At 39.9% G+C, this 24,727-nt stretch overlaps 1 pseudogene; it reads right to left on the bottom strand.

Annotated features, from left to right (window-relative positions):
- Nucleotides 1-4,818: 4,818 nt before the first annotated feature.
- Nucleotides 4,819-24,385, bottom strand: LOC128596389 (UBX domain-containing protein 1-like; annotated as a pseudogene).
- Between the last annotated feature and the right edge of the window lie 342 nt (nt 24,386-24,727).

Raw genomic sequence — 24,727 nt, 5'->3', positions numbered from 1 at the left:
CAAGTTGCTCATGTCTGTTAGAGTTTCTCTTATAAATTGAGGTGCATTCTGGTTGGGTGCATAGATATTAATAATTGAAATCTCATCATATTGAGTCTTACCCTTAACAAATATGAAGTGACTATTTTTGTCCTTCCTTACTTTTGTTGGTTTAAAGCCTATTGTACCCGCAAATAAAATTGCAACACCTGCTTTTTTCTGATTACCATTTGCCTGAAATATGGATGACCATCCTTTCACCCTTAGTCTGTATTTGTCTTTTAAGTTAAGATGTGACTCTTGTATGCAACAAATATCTGGCCTGAGTTTTTGTATCCAGTCAGCTAACCTATGTCTCTTTAGAGGGCAGTTTAAGCCATTCACATTAATGGAGAGTATTGATAAGTTTGGTGAAATTTTGGGAATTGAGCTTTTCGAAAGTCCAGTGGGCATTTTTAATCCTTTTGCCATTGTGGAAGTTGGAGTTTGATCAGAAGTTTCTGAGTGAGTTTACTTTTGTAGTAGAGGGTTGGGTTGGTTATTATGGAGGATATGTCTGAGAATATCCTGAAGAGCTTGTTTGGTTATGGCAAATTTCTTTAGCATATGAATGTCATTAAAGTATTTAATTTCTCCATCATAAATGAAACTCAGTTTAGCTGGGTACAAGATCCGGCGTTGAAAGTTATTTTGCTTTAGGAAACTAAATATTGATGACCACCCTCTTCTGGCTTGAAAAGTTTCAGCGGAGAGATCTGCAGTCATTCTAATGTTCTTCCATTTGAAGGTAATAGTTTTCTTTCACCTGGCTGCTTTGAGAATTTTCTCCTTCATATTAACTTTAGTGAAGTTAATTATGATATGCCTGGGGGATGTCTTATTGGGGTTGAGTCGTGCTAGAGTTCTGAAGCTTTCTGCTATCTGAATTTCAGTTTCTCTAGGCATGTCAATTCTTTAATAATTTCCTGCAGAAGGGCCTGTGCGCCCAGTGAGGCCACTTCATCTGTTTCAGGAATTCCTATGAGTCGGATATTTGCCTTCTTCGAGTTATCCCTGAGCTCTCTGAGAGAATGATCCGTTTTTGCTCTCCATTTCTCTTCCTCTTTGAGAGTTTGGGAGCGTTCAAAGGCTTTATCTTCAATGTCGGAAATCCTTTCTTCTACTTGGTCCATTCTGTTGCTAAGGGATTCTACTGAATTTTTCATATCTTTGAGGGCTGCAGATTCTTGTTTCAGTGTGTTGAAGTCTTTGGTGGTTTTGTCTTTAAATTCGTTAAATTCTTGAGACAGCTTTTGAATTTCTCCACGAATTCCCATTTCCATTTTGTTAATCTTGTTTGCCATCCAAATTCTGAATTCAATTTCTGACATCTCAGCCAGTTGTTTATGAATGGGATCTTCAATTACATCTGCCATATCTTTCCTTGGGGGGGGTTGATCTATTCTGGTTATTCATGTTACCAGAGTTTCCTCGCTGATTCTGCCCCATGATTGTTTTACTCCCTTTGATTTCTCCCCTGGTGTTTTGTTGAGGACCCATACAGTGTTGTGGCCTGAGATACTGGGGCCCTGTTTGGTGTAGAGGGGCTAAGTGGTTCTGTCTTCTTTTCAGCTCGTTTCTATTTGATCCTAGTGAAACAGTTACTCTGGGTTGAAGTCTCAGCTGTGGAGAAATACCAACAATTAAGTCACCCCACCCACCACAGGCAACAGATGGAAAAGGAAAATCAAACCTTCCTACTACCACACACCCAGGGCACCACATGGATAGTCCCCAGGTGAGTGGCTCAGTTCAAAAGGTCCAAATCAATTGTCTCAGTCAGCAGCTGCCTCAGGTGAGAGAGTTCAAGAGGTCCCTGGGAACTGGATCACAGGGGTTTGGTGACTTCTCTAATATGGCTTGCTTCAATGCTGTGTGGAGTCAGGAAGAGCCACCCAGTAAATAGATCAGTCTGGGAATATTGATGCCTCCTTCCCCACCTTGCAGCTCTGTCACACCCAGTCGCTGCTATCCCCACAGGGCTGTGACCCAGTCAGTTGTCTGCAGTAAGCCGATACTCCAGGGGTTTGCACCTGCCTAAGTCACAGGGTAATCTGTGTTTGGTCATCTAAGCCGCTACTCTCTGTCTTTATCCAGCAGGGGGTGGTGTGGCCTGTCACCCTCAGGCATTTGATGGAGGCTGGAGGTGTTCACTCAGTTCCAGCCCCAACCTTAGTTTATGTTACTGGGTGAATGGAACAACCTTGTGGGAGTTTGTTTCTGACCCTGCTAGATTCCTCTGCAGAGAGGCTGATTTGAGTTTCCAGAACCTGTGCCTCAGGCCCTGTCTTTAGTCCTGCGGGTTTGTATTTGCAGCACAATCAGTTGTCGGCTGTAGACTCTTGGCCTCCTTTGTCTGTAGGCTGGTGATCCCCTGAGGGCCAGGTGCATCTTAAGCTCAGTAAAGCGGTCCTCTGGATCAGCCCCACCCTGGGAGTTTCCCGGCTCTGCGGGTGTGTTTTCTAGTCCCCATGTTCCACGCAGGTCAGTGCCGCCTCAGGTAAACCCTTTACTCACGGGGCCTGTGTTTCAGTCCCAGGTCTGTTCCATGGTGGTTTCCATCTGAGAAGATGCTCGGCCTCATCTGGTTGCCCAGGAAGACAGGATGAGAGGCTATGGGATATCTGGGGGGTGGGCCTTGTTATTGCTGAAGATGGCTGTTGCTCTGCACCTTGGGGCACCACCGCTCTAGTGTAATTCCCTCTTAGCCGACCATCGTCTTCTCGCTCCTTTGCTACAGAGTCAGCACTGGCCAGCTGCAGTCCAGGTCCTGTCTACACCTCTCGAGAGTTCACCCAAGAATCTGGACTCCTGGGGGGGCAGGTCTCCAGATCTCAGAGTGAGAGTGGATGGGTGTGCTAGGAGCTCAGATTTGCAGGTCGTAACACCAAGCTCATTGAGACCAAATGAACAAATAAACAAAGGGTACCAGGCACACGGGCCCATAGATACAGAGATAGACGGAAACACATAGACATACAGGTAACAGCTACGACAATAGCAATATAAGAACAACTGCAATGAAAATAGTGATAATCATAAAATAATTGAAAGAAAGGAAAAAAAAGAGAGAAAAAATTTGTGTTAGTAGGATTGTTAAAAGAGAAGAAAGAAGAAATTAAAATTAGAAGACATAGAAATAAAAAATATATCTACATAAAAAGTAATAATAAAAAATTATCAAAATCTCCTGTAAGAAAATGGTGAGGAAAAAACAGACAAAACCAAAACAAACAAAAAAACCCCATGAAAACAAAAAAAACAAAAAGAAAACAAAACAAAAAAAGGCACCAACTACAAAAATATTCTTGTGTGTAAAAATATACCTATATATCTATATGTCTGCTGTAGGGATCAACTTTCGTAGGAATGTATTCATACTGCAATGTATTTTCTGGACACCAGGTGGCGCTGTGAGTGGTTCTGAGACTTATACCTGATTTACAGTTTATACTGTTACCATGGTAACCACCTTCCATGGCCGATCACCATTTTGGAATTTCTGTAAAAGTTTGTCGCCTAAGAATTGTGTAACCTCGGCTGTTCTTTTCCAGAGAGCACTTGCGACCGACCTTCCCATTCAGTGCAGGTGTCCATGCTTCTTAAGTCTTTCCACTCTGTTCCCAGGTTCTCCTGCAAACTGGTGACTGCAATCAGCTGTAGGTGGAGTGGTTCTGAGTTCACCGGTCGTTGGTGGGTTTGCGGTTTTAGCTGCTGTAGCTGGCTCCCGGGGCTGAAGCCAAGTTCGCAGCTTTAGCAGCTAAAGCTGGGTCCGTGGCTTCAGTAGCTGTAGCTGGTTCCCATGGTTGGAGTGTTCGGGGGACTTATTCTGAGTTTTATGGTCAGAGTTTCCTTTTTGGATCAGCGCCCGCGAGTTCACCGCACAGCCTGAACCACCAGCCCCCTCCAACACCTGGGGGAAAGGTGCCCGTCCTTTTGGGTAGTTCAAAATGTCTGTTTTCTGGGCAGGATCCCTTCCCTTCAATTGTCCAACAGTTTGCCCAGCTCCCCGTGGTTTTGAGGGCTCTCCTTTTGGATGCCTCCCTCAGTTAAGGAATAATTATTTGTCAATTGGGTTTTGTCAGAATTTACAAGCTGCTGACCTCCGTAGGGGAGGGGCCTGCTGGTTGGCATGGCCATGCAGGGAAGAATCTCTATAAAAGAGTCTGTGTTTTTAAATTACCCCTCATATATAGCAATCCGCCAGTTCTCTGGGCGTCTCCAGCTGTCTGTCCACTCCAATAATCCACACTCAGGGAAGGTCCAGAATGCCTTTCCTCTCACCTGATGGCTTGGGAGAGGTGAGCTACATGTACATCCTGTCTGTCATCATGCTCTGCCTCCCCCATACTTTCTTCTAGAATTTTTTTTTATCACTTTGTGTCTTAGATTTAAATCTTTTATCCATTGTAAGTCAATTTTTGTAAGTAGTGAGAGATGCAGGTCTAGATTCAGGCTTTTACACGTGCTTATCCAGTTTCCCCAGAAACATTTGTGGAATAGGATTCTTTACCCCTGTGTATACTTTTGTTTGTTTTATTGAAGATCAGATGGTGATATGAGAATGGTTTCATCTCTAGGTTTTCTATTCTGTTCTTTAGATCTATGTCTCTATTTTCTCTAGGTTTTCTATTCTATTCCATATGTTTATATCTCTGTTTTTGTGCCAATATTTGCTGTTTTGATCACTGTGGACTTGTAATATAACCTGGAGTCTGGTAGAGTGATGCCTCCGGATTTGTTTTTATTGCTAAGAATTGCCTTAGGGGGAAGAGTAAGATGGCCAACTTGAGCCAGCTTTCAACAGAAGCTCCCATCCAGAGGGGGAGATAATGGCTAGAAAGGATCCAATAAAGCTGAAGGTGAGGAGGTGAGCTGAGAGAGAAGATTGATAACTGCATGTCATCTCTGCTGAGGCAAGCCGTGACTCCAAGGAAGCAAATTTCAGGTACAAAATCCATCCCAAAGAGGATGAGTGTCCATCCCTTCCCCCAAGGGAAGTGACTTCCTGTGGGATTTCTACAAGCAAGTAGTGAAGTGAAGACCTCTCATCTTGTCCCATGGGAGAGAGTCACTGGAGGCTGCGACTTCTTCTCCAGAGAGACCCTGCTGTGAGCCTAGGCATTCTCTTGCTTTGCATGAAAGTTGAACAAATATTTTCCCTGCCATTTTGAACTCCCAGTTCACCCTTTCCCCCTCGCCTGGCAGTCTAGAAGGCTAACCCCTGCAGAGATGGGAATGTCCACAGTTCTTTGCTAGGACAAGGCATTGTATGGGCTGTGGCAGCACAGTTGTGGTGAAACCGTGAATCCAGTAGCAGTGCAGAAATGAACAGTGGGGAGGGTGTCTGGCTTGGCTCTGTGAAAGTGCAAATCAGTGGATGGAGGCTCAGCAGCTTGTGTGGAGGGTTGGGAACTTGCACGGAGGCTCAGGAACCCATGCAGGAAACTGCATGGATGCACTTCCCACACAGCATCAGCAATAATAGAGCGATCCTGCTGGAGTCAAATCTCAGAGAGACACCTCCCCAATTCTATGGACTGCCAGAGGGAGCCAGACCTTGCCCTGCAGGGGTACCAGAGGAGCAGTGAGGCTGGGGCAGAGGCACAGTCTCTGATGGAGAAAAACACTTGCTGCTTTTTTAAACTCTGGTTTGGAACAAACTCAGGAGGAACACTCCCCAGTTTCTATTGAGCACCCAAGGTAGTCAGGCTTCAGCTCCCCCGTCAGCTGGTGGCAGAGTGTGGTAGCCTGGCTGAGGAGACATTGACTCCCCTTTGACTCTGGCAGGTGCAAATCCCTGGCACATTTGCTCATTGGAGGGAACAGGGTCACAGTCCAACTGGGTTACCAGTAACTGCATATGATGGAGGTGCAAGGTGGGAAAGGAGACACCAGGCCCCCTGGGCTAACTCTTTTGCTGGGTGGGTCTTTCTGACTCCATGGAGCACTGGAGCGAGTCACACTTGAGCTGCCAGTGGTCCCCTGCTGTCTAGTTGCTGGAGACTTTTTGAACTCTCCCACTTGATCTGCATTTGTGATTGGTTTGGAACTCTTGACATGGGTTGATCACCTGGGGACCCTCCATGGTTGTACCCCTGTAGGGGGAGGGTCTGATTCTACTCATCCAGTTGTTGCCTGTGGGGGGCAGGTGTCTTAGTTCTTGTATTTCTCCACAGCTGAGATTTCAGCCCAAAGCCACTGATTCACTAGGATTGGACAGAGATTAGCTGAATACAAGACAGAGCCACCTAGCCCCATGACACCAAGCAGGTCCCCAGAGTCTCAGGCTTTAGTACTGAACAGGAGCTTTGCAAAGCTCTAGGGGAAAAGTTTTAGTCACCAGTCCCAGCTCTTTGGTAAAGGGCTGGTTAATTACAACTCCTGGAGCCTTAAATCCAATTTCACCTTACCAGTTTCTCTAGCCAAACAATGAAAAATGGTACTGGGGCAGAATCAGCGGAAAAACAATAGCAACATGAATAATCAGAGTAGAACAACAAAGTAGACAGCACAGAAGATCCCATTCACAAACAAATGGCTGAAATGTCAGAAACGAGTTCAGAATTTGGATGGCAAATAAGATTAACAAAATGGCAGTAGAGTTGGAATTAGAAATTCAAGGAGTAATTGAAAAGTTCTCTCAAGAATTAAATGAATTCTAAGACAAAATCTCCAAACATTTACTTACAATGACACAAGAAATTTCAGCCCTCAAAGATCTGAGAAATACGTAGAATCCCTTAGTAATTGAGTGGATCAGGCAGAAGAAAGGATCTCTGATATTGAAAACAAAGCTTTTGAATGCTCCCAAATGCTCAGAGAGGCAGAGAAATGGAGAGCAAAAATGGATCATTCCCTGAGAGAGTTGTGGGATCACTTCAAAAAATCAAACATTCATCTTACAGGAATTCCTGAAGGAGAAGAGTATGTTCCTAAAGGCACAGATGCTCTACTCCAAGATATAATTGAGGAGAACTTCTCAAGTATGGCAAGAGATACCAAAATTCAGATAGTAGACAGTTTAAAACACCAGCAAGACTCAATCCAAATAAAGTATCTCCTAGACACATTGTAATTAATTTTGCCAAAGTTAATATGAAGGAGAAAATTCTGCAAGCAGCCAGATATAAGAAAATCATAACCTACAAGGGGGAAGAATATTAGAATGACAGAAGATCTCTCAGCTGAAACTGTTCAAGCCAGAAGAGGATGGTCATCAACCTTAAATCTCCTAAAACAAAACAACTTTCATCCCAGGATCCTTCATCCAGCTGAACTAAATTTCATTAGTGATGGAGAAATCAAATACTTCAATGAAATACAAATGTTGAAGAATTTGCCATAGCTAAACCAGCTCTCCAGGATATTCTCAGACCCATCCTCCACAATGACCCACACAATGCTCTACCACCAAAGTCAACTCATTCAGAAATTTTTGATCAAAATCTAACTTCCACAGTTGCAAAAGGATTAAAAATGTCCACTGGACTTTCAAAAAACTTGACACCCAAAATACTACCAGGCTTATCAGTTCTCTCAATTCATGTGAATGGTTTAAATTGTCTTCTAAAGAGGCACAGGTTGGTTGACTGGATACATAAACTCAGACCAGATATCTGCTGCATACAAGAATCCCATCTTACCTTAAAGGATAAAAATAGACTGAGGGTGAAGGGATGGACATCTCTAATACAGACAAATGGAAATCATAAAAAAGCAGAGGTTTCAATTTTATTCATAGATACAATAGACTTTAAACCAAAGGTAAGGAAAGATAAGGGTGGTCACTTCATATTTGTCAAGGGAAACACTCAACATACAGATTTCAATTATTAACATTTATGCGCTCAACCAGAATGCTCCTCAATTTATAAGGGAGACCCTAACAGACATGAATAATTTCTTCCACCACCATAACAGTCAGAGATTTTAACATCCCTTTGGCAATGTTGGATAGATCCTCCAAGAAGAAGCTAAACAAGGAAATTTTGGACTTAAACTTGACCCTACAACAAGTGGACTTAACAGACATCTACAGAACATTTCATCCTAACAAAATTGAATAAACATGCTTCTCATTAGTCTACGGAACATCCTCCAAAATTGATCACATCTGAGGTCACAAGTCTAATCTCAGCACATTTAAGAGAATAGAAATTATTCCTTATATTTTCTCAGACCATCATGGCATAAAAGTTGAACGCAAAAACAACAAGAATCTTCATACTCATACAAAGACATGGAAACTAAATAATATTATGCTAAATGATAGCTAGGTCATAAATGAGATTAAGAAGGAAATGATCAAATGTTTGGAGCAAAATGATAATGAAGACATGAATTATCAGAACCTGTGGGATACTGCAAAGGCAGGCCTAAGAGGGAAATTTATAGCAAGCCTTCCTCAAGAGGAAGAAAGAGAGGAAGTCGACAACTTTATGTGACATCTCAAGCAACTGAAAAAGGAAGAACATTCCAACCTCAAACTTAGAAGAATTAAAGAAATAACCAAAATTAGAGCAAAATTAAATGAAATTGAAAACAAAAAAATTATTGAAAAGATCAATGAATCAAAAAGTTGGTTTTTTGAAAAGATTTAACAAAATTGATAAACCTTTGGATGAACTAACCAGAAACAGAAAAGTAAAGTCCCTATTTATTATCATCAATCAGAAATGATATGGGCAAAATAACAACAGACACTACAGACATTAAAGCAAACATTAATTAATACTACAGAAAACTCTATTCTCAGAAATATGAAAATCTGAAAGAAATAGACCAATACTTGGAAGCGCATCACCTTCCTAGACTTATCAGAAAAAAATAGAAATGTTGAATAGACCTATATCAAATACTGAAATAGCATCAACTATACGATTTCTCCCAAAAAAGAAAAGTCTTGGACCAGATGGCTTTACATCAGAATTCTACCAAACCCTTAAAGAGGAACCAGTACCTATATTAAATAACCTTTTCTAAAGAATAGAAAAAGAAGGAATATTTCCTAACACATTCTATGAAGCAAATATCACTCTGATCTCCAAACCAGGAAAAGACCCAACAAGGAAAGAAAATTATAGACCAATATCTTTAATGAATATAGATGCAAAAATATTCAACAAGATCCTAGCAAACAGAATCCAGCAACACGTAAAATGAATTATACACCATAATCAAGTTGGTTTTATCCCGGGGTCTCAAGGTTGGTTCAACATATGTAAATCTTAAATATAATACATCACATAAACAAAATAAAGAAAAAGAAAATATAATTCTCTGAATTGATGCAGAAAAAGCTTTTGATAATATCCAGCATCCTTTCATGATCAGAACACTTAAGAAAATAGGTATAGAAAGGACATTTCTTAAACTGATAGAGGCCATCTACAGCAAACCCACAGCCAATATCGTATTGAATGGAGTAAAATTGAAAATCATTTCCACTCAGATCAGGAACCAGGCAAGGTTGCCCACTGTCTCCATTGCTTTTTAACATTGTAATGGAAGTCTTAGCCATTGCAATCAGGGAAGAGAAGGCAATCAAGGATATCCAAATAGGAGATCAAACTCTCACTCTTCACAGATGATGATTGTATACCTGGAAAACCCCAGAGACTCAACTACAAAACTCTTAGAAGTGATCAAGGAATCCAGCAGACTCTCAAGATACAATACTCAGTTGTTATATATACCCGCAATAGTCAAGCTGAAAAAATAGTCAAGGACTCGATTCCTTTTATAGTAGTGCCAAAGAACATAAAATATTTGGGAATTTACCTAACAAAGGACATGAAAGATTTCTATAAAGAGAACTATGAAATTCTGAGAAAAGAAATAGCTGAAGATGGTAACAAATGGAAAAACATACCATGCTCATGACTGGGAAGAATCAACATTGTTAAAATGTCCATACTACCCAAAGCAATATACAAATTTAATGCAATTTGTATTAAAGCATCACTGTCATAGTCTGAAGATCTGGAAGAAATAGTACTTTGTTTTATATGGAATTAGAAAAAACCTCAAATAGCCAATACGTTACTCAGAAATAAAAACAAATCAGGAGGAATCACGCTACCAGACTTCCAGCTATACTACAAATCTATAGTGATCAAAACAGCATGGTACTGGCACAAGAATAGAGGTAGAAGTATGGAAGAGAATAGAGAACCAAGAGATGAACCCAGACACTTATCATCATTTGATCTTTGATAAGCCTACCAATAACATAAATTGGGGGAAAGATTCCCTATTTAACAAATGGTGCTGGATGAATTGGCTGGTGACTGAAACTGGACCCACACCTTTCACCATTAAGAAAAATCGATTCTCACTGGATAAAAAATTTAAACTTCAGACATGAAACTATAAAGATTCTTGGAGAGAGTGCAGGGGAAACACTTGAAGAAATTGTCCGGGGAGAATACTTTATGAGGAGGACCCCCTGGGCAATTGAAGCAACATCAAATATACATCACTGGGATCTGTTCAAACTAAAAACTTCTGCACAGCCAAGAACACAGTAAGTAAAGCAAGCAGACAGCCCTCAGAATGGGAGAGGATATTTTCAGGTTATGTTTCTGACAAAGTTTTGATAACCAGAATCCACAGAGAACTCAAACTTATTAATAAGAAAAGAACAAGTAATCCCATTTCATTATAGGCAAGAGACTTGAATGGAAGCTTCTCTGAAGAAGACAGGCACATGGCCTATAGGCACATGAAAAAATTCTCATCATCTTTACTCAACAGAGAAATGCAAATCAAAACTACTTTGAGATATCATCTAACTCCTGTAAGGGTGGCTCACATAACAAAATCCCAAAACTACGAATGTTGGCATGGATGTGGAGAAAAGGGAACACTTCTACACTGCTGGTGGGAGTGCAAGCTAATGCATCCCTTTTGGAAAGAATTTTGGAGAACACTTAGGGATCTAAAAGTAGACCTGGTGTTCAATCCTGCAATTCCTCTACTAGGTTATATCCAAAAGGCCAAAAATCACTTTATAATAAAGATATAGATACCAGATTATTTTTTGCAGCTCAATTCATAATTTCCAAGTCATGGAAGAAGCCCAAGTGCCCATCAACCCATGAATGGATTAATTGTGGTATATGTACACTGTGGAATATTATGCAGCCTTAAAAAGATGGAGACTTTACCTCTTTTATGTTTACATGGATGGAGCTGGAACATACTCTTTTTAATAGAGTATCTTAAGAATGGATAAGACAAAGTATCCAATGTACTCAGTACTATTATGAAACCAATTTCTAATCACCCACACTTTCATATAAAAGATAAAACACAACTATACCCCAGGATGAAGGAGGGAAGAGGAGGGGAATGTGAGGAGAGGCAGGAGGTTGGATGGAGGGAGGGTAAACAGTGGGACCACACATATGGTGCATATTGCAAGGTTACATGTCAAATCCATTAAGTGTAGAGTATAAATGTCTTAATACAATAATTAAGTGAGGTGAAGGCTATGTTAACCAGTTTGATGTAAGCATTCCAAGTTGTGTATAAAATTAGTACATTGTACCCCATAAATGCATTAATGTATACATGATTTATGTATTTATGACTTATTAAAAAAAAGAATTGCCTTGGCTACATGAGGTTTTTTCTGTTTCCATATAAAATAAGGAGCTTTTTTTTTTTTTTTTTAGTTCTTCAAAGTATGATGATGGTATTTTAATGGGGATTGCATTAAACTTGTAGATTGCTTTGGGTAGTGTAGACATTTTAACAATGTTGCTTTTTCCCAGCAAAGAACATGGTATGTTTTTCTATTTTTGTTAATGTCTTCTGTTATTTCTTTTCTAAGGGTTTCATAATTCTATATTTAGGATCGGATACTTCACCTCCTTTGTTAGATATATTCTCAGGTATTTCATTTACTTTGAAGCAACTGTGAAGGGAATTGTGTTCTTGATTTTCTTCTTAGCTTGATTGTTATTGGCATATACAAAGGCTACTGAACTGTGGACATTGTTTTTATATCCTGCAATGTTACTGTATTTCTTGATCACTTGCAGAGGTCTTGTATTTGAGTCCCTGGAGTTTTCTAAGTATAAGATCAGATCATCAACAAAGAGCAAGTTTGACCTCTTCTGCTCCCATCTGAATGTCCTTAATATCCTTCTCTTATATGATTGCATTGGCTACAACTTCCAGCACAATGTTGAATAGTAATAGAGATAGTGGACATCCTTGTCTGATTCCAGTTCTAAGTGGAAAAGCATTCAGTTTTACTCCATTCAGTATGATATTGGCTGTGGGTTTGTCATAGATGGGTGCTATCAGTTTAAGAAATGTCCCATTTATAACTATTTTCTTACGTGTTGTTATCAGAAAAGCATGCTGAATTTTGTCAAATGCTTTTTCTGCAACTATTGAGAGTCTTTGCTTTTGCTTCTATTTATGTAGTGAATTAGGGATGGGTTCTTGCTTTGTCACTGAGCCTGGAATGCACTGATGTAGTCATAGCTCACAACTGGGCTATGGGATCAGGGATCCTTCCACCTTAGCTTCTGAGTATCTGGGACTATAGGTCACACTACTTTGCCTATCTGTATACGGAACTTGGACTAACTATGCTGGGGCTTCTATTATTGGAGATTCTGATTCAATAGTTCTAGTGTGGAGCCCAAGGAGTCTGTATTTGGAAAAAGCTATTTTTTTTCTTCCATTCCATCCCTTAGCTAATTTGGTTCCACTCCCTTTTAAAAACTGATGAAATGGATTATGATTACAGTAGGCTATTTTTAATGCAGTGTAAGTTGGATTTAGGATGGTGGCAATGGGAATGCACAACAAAGCCTGAATTTGAAAAAATTTGTAAAGTAAGAATAATCAGGATATGAATTTATATTAGACTCTCCTTGGTCCAATATATGTGATGTTCTGGACCATATTCCACTCCTGTGTATCTCCCAGATTAACCTAGATGTGTTCCCTAACACAACTCTTTTTTTTTAATTGTTAAATCATAGCTGTGTACATTAGTTCAATCAAGGGGTACAATGTGCTGGTTTCATATACAATCTGAAATATTCCCATCAAACTGTTCAATGTAGCCTTCATGGCATTTTCTTAGTTATTGTATGTAGACATTTGTATTCTGCATTTAGTAAGTTTTGCCTGTACCCATTCTAAAATGCACCATAGGTGTGGCCCCACCAATTACTCTCCCTCACCCTAACCTCCCCCCTCCCTTCCCCTTTCTTGGCCCTTTCCTCACAGTATTGTGCTATAGTTGGGTTATAGTCTTCATATGAAAGCTATGATTTAGCTTCATAGTAGGGCTGAGTACATTGGATATTTTTTCTTCCATTCCTGTGCTAAGAAGAATATGTTCCAGCTCCATCCATGTAAACATGAAAGAGGTAAAGTCTCCCTCTTTCTTTAAGGCTCCATAATATTCTATGGTATACATGTTCCACAATTTGCTAGTCCAGTTGTGGGTCGATGGGCACTTGGGCTTCTTCCATGACTTAGCAATTATGAATTGGGCTGCAATAAACATTCTGGTACAGATGTCTTTGTTATATTGTGATTTTTGGTCTTCTGCATATAAACCTAGTAAATAAATTATAGAATCGAATGGCAGGTCTATTTTTAGGTCTCTAAGTATTCTCCAAACATCCTTCCAGAAGGAATGTATTAGTGTGCATTCCCACCAGCAGTGTAGAAGTGTGCCCTTTTCTCCACATCCACACCAACATCTCTGGTTTTGGGATTTTGTTATGTGGGCTACTCTTACTGGGATTAGGTGAAATTTCAAAGTAGTTTTGATTTGCATTTCTATGATGATTAAGGATGATGAGCTTTTTTTCATGTGTTTGTAGATCACGCGTCTGTCTTCTTTAAAGAAGTTTCTCTTCAAGTTCCTTGCTCACCCTGAAATGGGATCACGTGTTCTTTTCTTGCTAATACATTTGAGTTCTCTGTGGATTCCGGTTATTAAACCTTTGTCGGAGGTATAGCCTGCAAATATTTTCTCCCATTCTGAGGGCTGTCTGCTTGCTATACTTACTATGTTCTTGGCTGTGCAGAAGCTTTTTAGTTTGATCAGGTCCCAGAAGTGTATTTTTGATACTGCTTCAATTGCCTGGGGAGTCCTCCTCATAAAATATTCACCCAGGCCAATTCCTTCAAGAGTTTTCCCTGCACTTTGTTCAAGCATTTTTATAGTTTCATGTCTTATGTTTAAATCTTTTATTCAGTGAGAGTCTATCTTAGTTAATGGTGAAAGATGTGGGTACAGTTTCAGTCTTCTACAGGTTGCCAGCCAGTTCACCCAGCACCATTTGTTAAATAGGGAATTTTTTCCCCACTGGATGTTTTTAGTTGGCTTGTCAAAGATCAAATAACAGTAAGTAGCTGGATTCATCTCTTGGTTCTCTATTCTGTTCCAGACACCTACTTCTCTGTTTTTGTGCCAATACCATGCTGTTTTGATCACTATTGATTTATACCAGAGATTTATACCAGTCTCAGGTCTGGTAGCGTGATTCATCCTGCTGTGTTTTTATTGCTGAGTAATGTTTTGGCTATTCGAGGTTTTTTCTGATTCCATATAAAATGAAGTATTATTTTTACAAGATCTTTAACATATGACAATGGAACTTTAAAAGGTATTGCATTAAAATTATATATTGCTGGGCGGCGCCTGTGGCTCAGTGAGCAGGGCGCCAGCCGCGTATACCGAGGGTGGCGGAATCAAACACAGCCCCTGCCAAACTGCAACAAAAAAATAGCTGGGCATTGTAGTGGGCGCCTGTACTCCCAGCTACTCGGGAGGCTGAGGCAGGAGAATCGCCTAGGCCCAGTAGTTGGAGGTTGCTGTGAGCTGTGTGATGCCATGGCACTCTACCGAGGGTGATAAAGTGAAACTCTGTCTCTACAAAAAAAAAAAAAAAAAAAAAAAAAATTATATATTGCTTTGGGGAGTATAGACATTTTAACAATGTTGATTCTTCCCAGCCATGAGCATGGTATGTTTTTCCATTTGTTAAAATCTTCAGCTATTTCTTTCTTAAAGTTTCATAGTTCTCTTTGTAGAGATCTTTTACATTCTTAGTTAGGTATACTCCCAAATATTTCATCTTCTTTGGCACTACTGTGAAAAGAATAGAGTCCTTGACTGTTTTTTTCGGCTTGGTTATTTTTGGTATATATAAAGGCTACAGATTTATGGGTGTTGATTTTGTAGCCTGAGACATTGTTGTATTCCTTGATCACTTCTAAAAGTTTTGTAGTAGAATCCCTAGTGTTTTCCACATATACGATCATATCATCTGCGAAGAGTGAAAGTTTGATCTCTTTTCACCCTATGTGGATACCCTTGATCGCCTTTTCTTGCCTAATTGCAATGGCTAAAACTTCAATTATAATGTTAAAGAGCAATGGAGACAATGGGCAAACTGTCCTGGTTCCTGATCTAAGTGGAAATGATTTCCATTTAACTCCATTCAATACGATATTGGCTGTGGGTTTGCTGTAGATGGCCTCTATTACTTTAAGAAATGTCCCTTCTATGCCAATTTTCTTAAGTGTTCTGGTCATGAAGGGATGCTGGATATTATCAAAAGCTTTTTTGCATCAATTGAAAGAATCATATGGTCCTTATTTTTTAGTTTGTTTATGTTCTGAATTACATTTATAGATTTATGTGTATTGAACTAGCCTTGAGACAGTGGGATAAATCCCATTCGGTCATGGTGTATAATTTTTTTGATGTGTTGTTGGATTCTGTTTGTTAGGATCTTATTGAGTATTTTTGCATCAATATTCATTAGTGATATTGGTCTATAATTTTCTTTTCTCGTTGGGTCTTTCCCTGGTTTGGGGATCAAGGTCATGTTTGCTTCCTAGAATGTGTTGGGTAATATTCCTTCTTTTTCTATATTTTGGAAGAGGTTTAGTAATCTAGGTACTAGTTCTTGTTTAAAGGTTTGGTAGAATTCTGACGTAAAGCCATCTGGTCCTGGGCTTTTCTTTTTAGGGAGATTTTGTATAGTTGATGCTATTTCAGAACTTGATATAGGCCTGTTGAATATTTCCACTTCGTTCTGGCTAAGGCTTGGTAGGTGGCGTACTTCCAGGTATGGGTCGATTTCTTTCAGATTTTCATATTTCTGAGAGTAGAGTTTCTTGTAGTATTCATTAAGGATTTTTTGAATTCTGAGGGGTCTGTTGTTATTTCATTGTTACCATTTCTGATTGATGAAATTAGAGATTTTACTCTTTTTTTTTTTCTGGTTAGGTTGGCCAAAGTTTTATCTATTTTATTGATCTTTTCGAAAAACCAACATTTGGATTTATTGATCTGTTGTATAATTGTTTAGTTTTCAATTTCATTTCATTCTGCTCTGATTTTGGTTAGTTCTTTTCTTCTGCTGGGTTTGGGGTTGCAGTGTTCTTCCTTCTCCAGTTGGTTGAGATGTCCCATTAAGTTATTAACTTCCTCTCTTTCCGTTTTCTTGAGGAAGGTATTCAGTGTTATAAATTTCCCTCTTAGGACTGCCATTGCAGTATCCCAGAGGTTCTGGTAATTCGTGTCTTGATTGGTGTTTTGTTCCAAAAATTTGGTGATTTCCTTCTTAATCTCGTCTATAACCCATCTATCCTTCAGCATAAGGTTGTTTAGCTTACATGTTTTTGTATGGATGTGCAGATTCTTCTTGTTATTGAGTTCAACTTTTATTCCATGCTGGTCTGAGAAGTTGCAAGGAATAATTTCTATTTTTTTTTTTTTATTGTTGGGGATTCATTGAGGGTACAATAAGCCAGGTTACATTGATTGCAATTGTTAGGCAAAGTCCCTCTTGCAATCATGTCTTGCCCCCATGAAGTGTGACAAACACCAAAGCCCCACCCCCTCCCTCCATCCCTCTTTATGCTTCCCCTCCCCATAACCATAATTGTCATTAATTGTCCTCATATCAAAATTGAGTACATAGGATTCATGCTTCTCCATTCTTGCGATGCTTTACTAAGAATAATGTCTTCTACTTTCATCAAGGTTAATACGAAGGATGTAAAGTCTCCATTTTTTTTTTTTTATTGTTGGGGATTCATTGAGGGTACAATAAGCCAGGTTACACTGATTGCAATTGTTAGGGAAAGTCCCTCTTGCAATCATGTCTTATCCCCATAAAGTGTGACACACACCAAGGCCCCACCAACCTCGCTCCTTCCCTCTTTCTGTCCCCCCCCATAACCATAATTGTCATCAATTGTCCTCATATCAAAGTTGAGTACATAGGATTCATGCTTCTCCATTCTTGTGATGCTTTACTAAGAATAATTTCTTCCACGTCCATGCAGGTTAATACGAAGGATGTAAAGTCTCCATTTTTTTTAATGGCTGAATAGTATTCCATGGTATACATATACCACAGCCTGTTAATCCATTCCTGGGTTGGTGGGCATTTAGGCTGTTTCCACATTTTGGCGATTGTAAATTGAGCTGCAAGAAACAGTCTAGTACAAGTGTCCTTATGATAAAAGGATTTTTTTCCTTCTGGGTAGATGCCCAGTAATGGGATTGCAGGATCAAATGGGAGGTCTAGCTTGAGTGCTTTGAGGTTTCTCCATACTTCCTTCCAGAAAGGTTGTACTAGTTTGCAGTCCCACCAGCAGTGTAAAAGTGTTCTCTTCTCTCCACATCCACGCCAGCATCTGCAGTTTTGAGATTTTGTGATGTGGGCCATTCTCACTGGGGTTAGATGATATCTCAGGGTTGTTTTGATTTGCATTTCTCTAATATATAGAGATGATGAACATTTTTTCATGTGTTTGTTAGCCATTCATCTGTCGTCTTTAGAGAAAGTTCTATTCATGTCTCTTGCCCATTGATATATGGGATTGTTGGCTTTTTTCATGTGGATTAATTTGAGTTGTCTATAGATCCTAGTTATCAAGCTTTTGTCTGATTGAAAATATGCAAATATCCTTTCCCATTGTGTAGGTTGTCTCTTTGCTTTGGTTATTGTCTCCTTAGCTGTACAGAAGCTTTTCAGTTTAATGAAGTCCCATTTGTTTATTTTTGTTGTTGTTGCAATTGCCATGGCAGTCATCTTCATGAAGTCTTTCCCCAGGCCAATATCTTCCAGTGTTTTTCCTATGCTTTCTTGGAGGATTTTTATTGTTTCATGCCTTAAATTTAAGTCCTTTATCCATCTTGAATCAATTTTTGTGAGTGGGAAAAGTTGTGGGTCCAGTTTCAGTCTTTTACATGTAGACATCCAGTTCTCCCAACACCATTTATTGAATAGGGAGTCTTTCCCCCAAGGTTTGTTCTTGTTTGGTTTATCAAAGATTAGGTGGTTGTAAAATGTTAGTTTCATTTCTTGGTTTTCAATTCAATTCCAAGTGTCTATGTCTCTGTTTTTGTGCCAGTAGCATGCTGTCTTGAGCACTATGGCTTTGTAGTACAGACTACAATCTAGTATGCTGATGCCCCCAGCTTTATTTTTGTTACAGAGAACTGTCTTAGACATATGGGTTTTTTTCCAGTTCCATACAAAACGCAGAATCATTTTTTCCAAATCTTGAAAGTACGATGTAGGTACGTTGATAGGAATGGCATTGAATAGGTAGATTGCTTTGGGAAGTATAGACATTTTAACCATGTTGATTCTTCCCATCCATGAGCATGGTATGTTCTTCCATTTGTTAATATCCTCTGCTATTTCCTTTCTGAGGATTTCATAGTTTTCTTTATAGAGGTCCTTCACCTCCTTCGTTAGGTATATTCCTAGGTATTTCATTTTCTTTGAAACTATGGTGAAGGGAGTTGTGTCCTTAATTAGCTTCTCATCTTGACTGTGATTGGTGTATACAAAGGCTACTGACTTGTGGACATTGATTTTATATCCTGAAACATTACTGTATTTTTTGATGACATCTAGGAGTCTTGTGGTTGAGTCTTTGCGGTTCTCTAAGTATAGGATCATGTCGTCAGCAAAGAGGGAGAGTTTGACCTCCTCTGCTCCCATTTGGATTCCCTTTATTTCCTTGTCTTGCCTAATTTTATTGGCTCGAACTTCTAGCACTACGTTGAATGGTAAAGGTGACAGAGGACAACCTTGTCTGGTTCCAGTTCTAAGAGGAAAAGCTTTCAGTTTTACTCCATTCAGTAGAACATTAGCTGTGTGTTTGTCATAGATAGCTTCAATCAGTTTTAGAAATGTGTCACCTATGCCTATACTCTTCAGTGTTCTAATTAGAAAGGGATGCTGGATTTTATCAAATGCTTTTTCTGCATCTATTGAGAGGATCATGTGATCTTTATTTTTGCCTCTGTTAATATGGTGGATAACGTTTATGGACTTGCGTATGTTAAACCAGCCTTGCATCCCTGGGATGAAGCCTACTTGATCATGATGTATAACTTTTTTTATGATAAGTTGTAATGTATTGGCTAGGATATTGTTGAGAATTTTTGCGTCTATGTTCATGAGTGAGATTGGCCTGAAATTCTCCTTTTTGTTTGGGTCTTTTCCTGGTTTTGGTATCAGGGTGATGTTTGCTTCATAGAATGTGTTGGGGAAATTTCCTTCTTCCTCAATTTTTGGGAATAATTTCTGCAGTACAGGAATGAGCTCTTTCTTGAAGGTTTGATAGAATTCTGGAGTGAAGCCATCTGGACCAGGGCATTTTTTGGTTGGAAGATTTTTTATTGTTTCTTTGATCTCAGTGCATGAAACTGGTCTGTTCAGGAGCTCTATTTCTTCCTGGTTGAGTCTAGGGAGAGGGTGTGATTCCAAATATTGATCCATTTCCTTCACATTGTCAAATTTCTGGGCATAGAGTTTCTGGTAGTATTCAGAGATGATCTCTTGTATCTCTGTGGGATCAGTTGTTATTTCCCCATTATCATTTCTGATTGAGGTTACTAGAGATTTTACTTTTCTATTCCTAGTTAGTCAGGCCAATGGTTGATCTATTTTATTTATTTTTTCAAAAAACCAACTCCTTGTTTCATTAATTTTCTGAATGATTCTTTTGTTTTCAATTTCATTGATCTCTGATTTGATTTTGGATATTTCTTTTCTTCTACTGAGTTTAGGCTTAGATTGTTCTTCTTTTTCCAATTCCATAAGATCTCTTGTGAGATCGTTGATGTGCTCTCTTTCTGTTTTTTGAATGTAGGCAAATAAAGCGATGAATTTTCCTCTCAAAACTGCTTTTGCAGTATCCCACAGGTTTTGGTAGCTTGTGTCTTCATGTTGTTTTGCTCAAGGAAGTTAATGATTTCTTGTTTTATTTCTTCCTTTACCCATCTGTTATTCAACAGAAGATTGTTTAATTTCCATGCCTTTGGGTAGGGTCGAGCATTTTTGTTAGAGTTGAATTCCACCTTTAGTGCCTTATTGTCTGAGAAGATACAAGGTAAAATTCCAACTCTTTTGATTCTGTTGATATTTGTTTTGTGTCCCAGGATATGATCAATTTTGGAGAATGTTCCATGGGGTGATGAGAAGAATGTATACTCTTTGTCTTTGGGATGGAGTGTTCTATATGCGTCTATCAAGCACAGTTGTTCTAGGGTCTCATTTAAATCTCTTATATCCTTGTTTAATTTCTGTTGAGAGGATCTGTCCAGCTCTTTAAGAGGAGTGTTAAGGTCCCCTGTTATTATGGTATTATCAGATATCATATTGCTCAGACTGAGTAAGGTCTGTTTCAAGAATCTGGGAGCATTTAAATTGGGTGCATAAATATTTAGAATTGAAATGTCTTCTTGTTGTATTTTTCCCTTGACCAATATAAAGTGACCATCTTTGTCTTTTTTGACTTTAGTTGCTTTAAATCCACATGTATCTGAAAATAAGATTGCAACTCCTCTTTTCTTCTGAATTCCATTTGCGTGAAAAAATGTCTTCCAACCCTTGGCTCGGAGCCTTAATTTGTTTTTAAAGCCAGGTTTCTTGCAGACAGCAAATGGATGGCTTGTGTTTTTTAATCCAGTCAAGCAATCTATGTCTCTTCAGTGGGGAATTCAAGCCATTAACATTTATTGAGATAATCGATAATTGTGGTAGTATTCTATTCGTCTTATTTTGTTAGAGTCCATTTCTTAGTTTTATCTTTTGCATCATTGTGTAGGTTAGGTCCTGTCCTTTAATTTCTGAGTTCTTACTTTGCTGCTGATCCATTGTGGTGGTCAGTGTGCAGAAGAGGTTGAAGTATTTCCTGTAGAGCTGGTCTTCTTGTGGCGAATTTCCTCAATGTTTGTATATCCGTAAATGATCTGATTTCTCCATCAATTTTGAAGCTTAGCAGGGTACAGAATTCTGGGCTGGAAATTGTTCTGTTTAAGTAGATTAAAGGTAGATGACCATTGTCTTCTTGCTTGGAAAGTTTCATTAGAGAAGTCTGCGGTCACTCTGATGGATTTGCCCCTGTAGGTCAACTGGCGCTTACTCCTGGCAGCTTGCAGAATCTTTTCTTCTGTCTTGACTTTGGACAGGTTCATCACAATGTGTGTTGGAGAAGCTCGGTTATAGTTCCGGCAACCTGGGGTCCAATAGCCCTCTGAAAGCAGTGTGTCAGAATCTTTGGTGATATTTGGGAAATTTTCTTTTATAATATTCTCTAGTATGGCTTCCATTCCTCTGGGGCATTCTTCTTCCCCTTCTGGAATTCCTATAACTCGTATGTTGGAACGCTTCATAAAGTCCCATAATTCTGATAGTGATCGTTCTGCTTTCTCTCTCTTCTTTTCTGCCTCTTTTACTATCTGAGTTATCTCAAAAACTTTGTCTTCTACCTCTGAAATTCTTTCTTCTGCATGGTCTAACGTGTTGCTGATACTTTCCATTGCATCTTTAAGTTTCCTAATTGACTGTTTCATTTCCTTCAGCTCTGCTATATCCTTTTTATATTCTTCATATCGTTCATCTCTTATTTGATTCTGTTTTTGAATTTCCTTTTGGTTATTTTCCACTTTATTAGCAGTTTCCTTCGTTGTTTCCATCATTTCTTTCATTGTTTTCAACATGTGTATTCTAAATTCCCTTTCTGTCATTCCAGCATTTCTTTATAGGTGGAATCCTCTGCAGTAGCTACCTCATGGTCCCTTGGCGGGGTTGTTCTGGACTGGTTCTTTATGTTGCCTGGAGTTTTCTGCTGATTCTTCCTCATGAGTGATTTCTTTTATCTGTTTCCTTGCCCTAATTTTCCTTTCAGTTCTTCTTGCTCTTTCAGTTCTCGTACCTGTGGACCTGTGTGCCAAAAGTGGTCTCCCTCTGCCCCCGAGGGTTAGGGCTGCAAGGCAGCTCAGACACCGCCCTTAGGCACTTGGTCACTGGGTTACCACCTCCCACCCAGTTCTAGCTCTGCGACCCTGAGGGCGGAGCTTTCCGGGGCAGATCGCTCACAATGGCTTCCTGTGACCCAGAGCCAAACACTATTAGCTCCGTCTGGCTCAGCGACTCAGACTGGGGCCCTAGACAAAGGCCAAAGTTCTCTGCACTGCCGCTCAGGCTCTCCCCAAGGGAGTTCAGCTTAGTGCCAAGTCCAAAGACACCAAAACAGTTCACAGGTAAGGCCTTTCTGGTTTGCAGTCTCTCTGCTACTGAACTTGCAGTTGTGGGCGGGTTTAGATGGATTGAACACATGCGACCACTTGCCGGTTTTCCACTGTTTTAGTCCACCTCTTGGGGTCCAGAAGTCTCTCGCTGACTCCCTGTATCCTCTCAGGGGTGATCATAATTTCTTTTTTTTTTAATTTTCTGAGGTTAGATTAGTGGCTTAAGATGTGGTCGATTTTGGACTATGTTCTGTGTTCTGATGAGAAGAATGTGTATTCAGTTTTGTTGAGATGAAATGTTCTGTAGATGTCTGTTAAGTACAAATTTTGAATGGTTATGTTTAAATCTAAATTTTCTTTGCTTAGCTTCTTTTTGGAGGATCTATCCAGCACTGCTAAAGGGGTGTTAAAATCTCCAACTACTGTGGAACTGGAGGAAATCAAGTTGCTCATGTCTGTTAGAGTTTCTCTTATAAATTGAGGTGCGTTCTGGTTGGATGCATAAATATTAATAATTGAAATCTCATCATATTGGGTATTACCTTTAACAAATATGAAGTGTCCATCCTTATCCTTCCTTATATCAGTTGGTTTAAAGCCTATTGTGTCCGCAAATAGGATTGCGATGCCTGCTTTTTTCTGTTTTCCATTTGCCTGGAGTATAGATGACCATCCCTTCACTTGAGTCTATATTTTTCTTTTAATGTAAGATGCAATTCTTGTATGTAGCAGATATCTGGCTTGAGTTTTTATATCCTGTCAGCCAACCTGTGACTCTTTAGAGGACAATTTAAACCATTCACATTAATTGAGAATATTGTAAGCCTTTCGAGAGTCCGGTGGACATTTTTAATCTTTTTGCGACTGTGAAAGTTGGAATTTGATCAAAATTTTCTGGGTGGGTTTACTTGTGGTGGAGGATTATGCTGGTCTTTATGGAGGATAGATCTGAGAATATCCTGGAGAGCTGGTTTAGTTATGGCAAATTTCTTCAAATTGTGAATGTCATTAAAGTATTTAAAGGCCTGTCTGGGGAAGCTGCTAAGCAACTGCACAGGGTCCTGGCCTCCTCCAGGTTCTTCCCCATGGTGGAGCTCCACATAGAGCCTCACTGCTGCCAGCTGTTTCTGGGCCCTGAAAGTCTGGGTCAATGAGGTCCTATCTGGCCTCCTGACCTGTGTGCAACACTGGTCATACTCCCTCTTGGTGGGAGGATCCTGGCTGGGAAAGGAGGGAAGAGGACCTGGCTCTGATGCTGGTGGAGATGGCTGAGAACCCACACTACCACCATACTTCTTGGCTCTCTCTGCCTTGTCCCTTTCGATCTTTTCTCTAACTCTCTGTCTGGCTGCTAACTCTTCTGCCTTTTCCCTCCTCAATTCCTCAGCAGCCCTGCACATCTCATCTTCCTGTAGCCGCTGTTGTGCATCTCATCTTCTTGTAGCCCCTGTTTCCTGTGCTGCTGCTCCCGTTCCAATGCCTCTCTTGCCTCTCTTTCCTCCCACTCTCTCTGCTTCTGGCCACCAGCTTTAATATCCTCTTGGTGTGTTCTTGTCTTTCCTCTTCACTCAAAATGGGTTTGCGGTCTCCAGCAGCAGACCCAGGTCCTTGCTCTTAGAAGGTGGGTTCCTGTGATATGTCCGAGTGGGTGTCTAGAGGCTCGTCCACTTCGGGGTCGTCTTCCTGCTCCATTAACCAGTCCATTGCAGCCTTGATGCCCTGGTTCCCTGTGAGAGCCAGAGCCTTCTGCCCGCGTCCCCTGGGGAAGCCCATCTCTATAAGACTCTCCAGAGCCGTCAACTCCACCATGGTATCACCACGGCCGCTTTTGCAGGGACCTGGCTCTGGACTAGCTGGAGACACAGACGAGAAGAAAGCTGAGAGGAAGCGGAAGTCCACAACAATTTCATAACTTCATTAGTCTCACTTATAACTACAAGTCCTTTGAGAACTTAGTGTACGATTTTTAAAAAAGAATATTTTTATATTCATGATATTACCATTATTATTAATGTTTTAAAAGAATACCTTTGTAATATTCAGCTTCAGTTTTGTCCAATTCTGCCCTGGAAAAGCGAGTTATAATATACAGGGCATAAGGCATTAGGAAAAAAATTCTCAAGTTTCAGTACATAGAGGTGCATTGTCCCC

This window comes from Nycticebus coucang, chromosome 10 (assembly GCF_027406575.1).
Source record: "Nycticebus coucang isolate mNycCou1 chromosome 10, mNycCou1.pri, whole genome shotgun sequence".
Classification (NCBI taxonomy): domain Eukaryota; kingdom Metazoa; phylum Chordata; class Mammalia; order Primates; family Lorisidae; genus Nycticebus; species Nycticebus coucang.
Note: the sequence above shows the minus strand (reverse complement) of the source record. Positions and strands in the feature narration are given on the sequence as shown.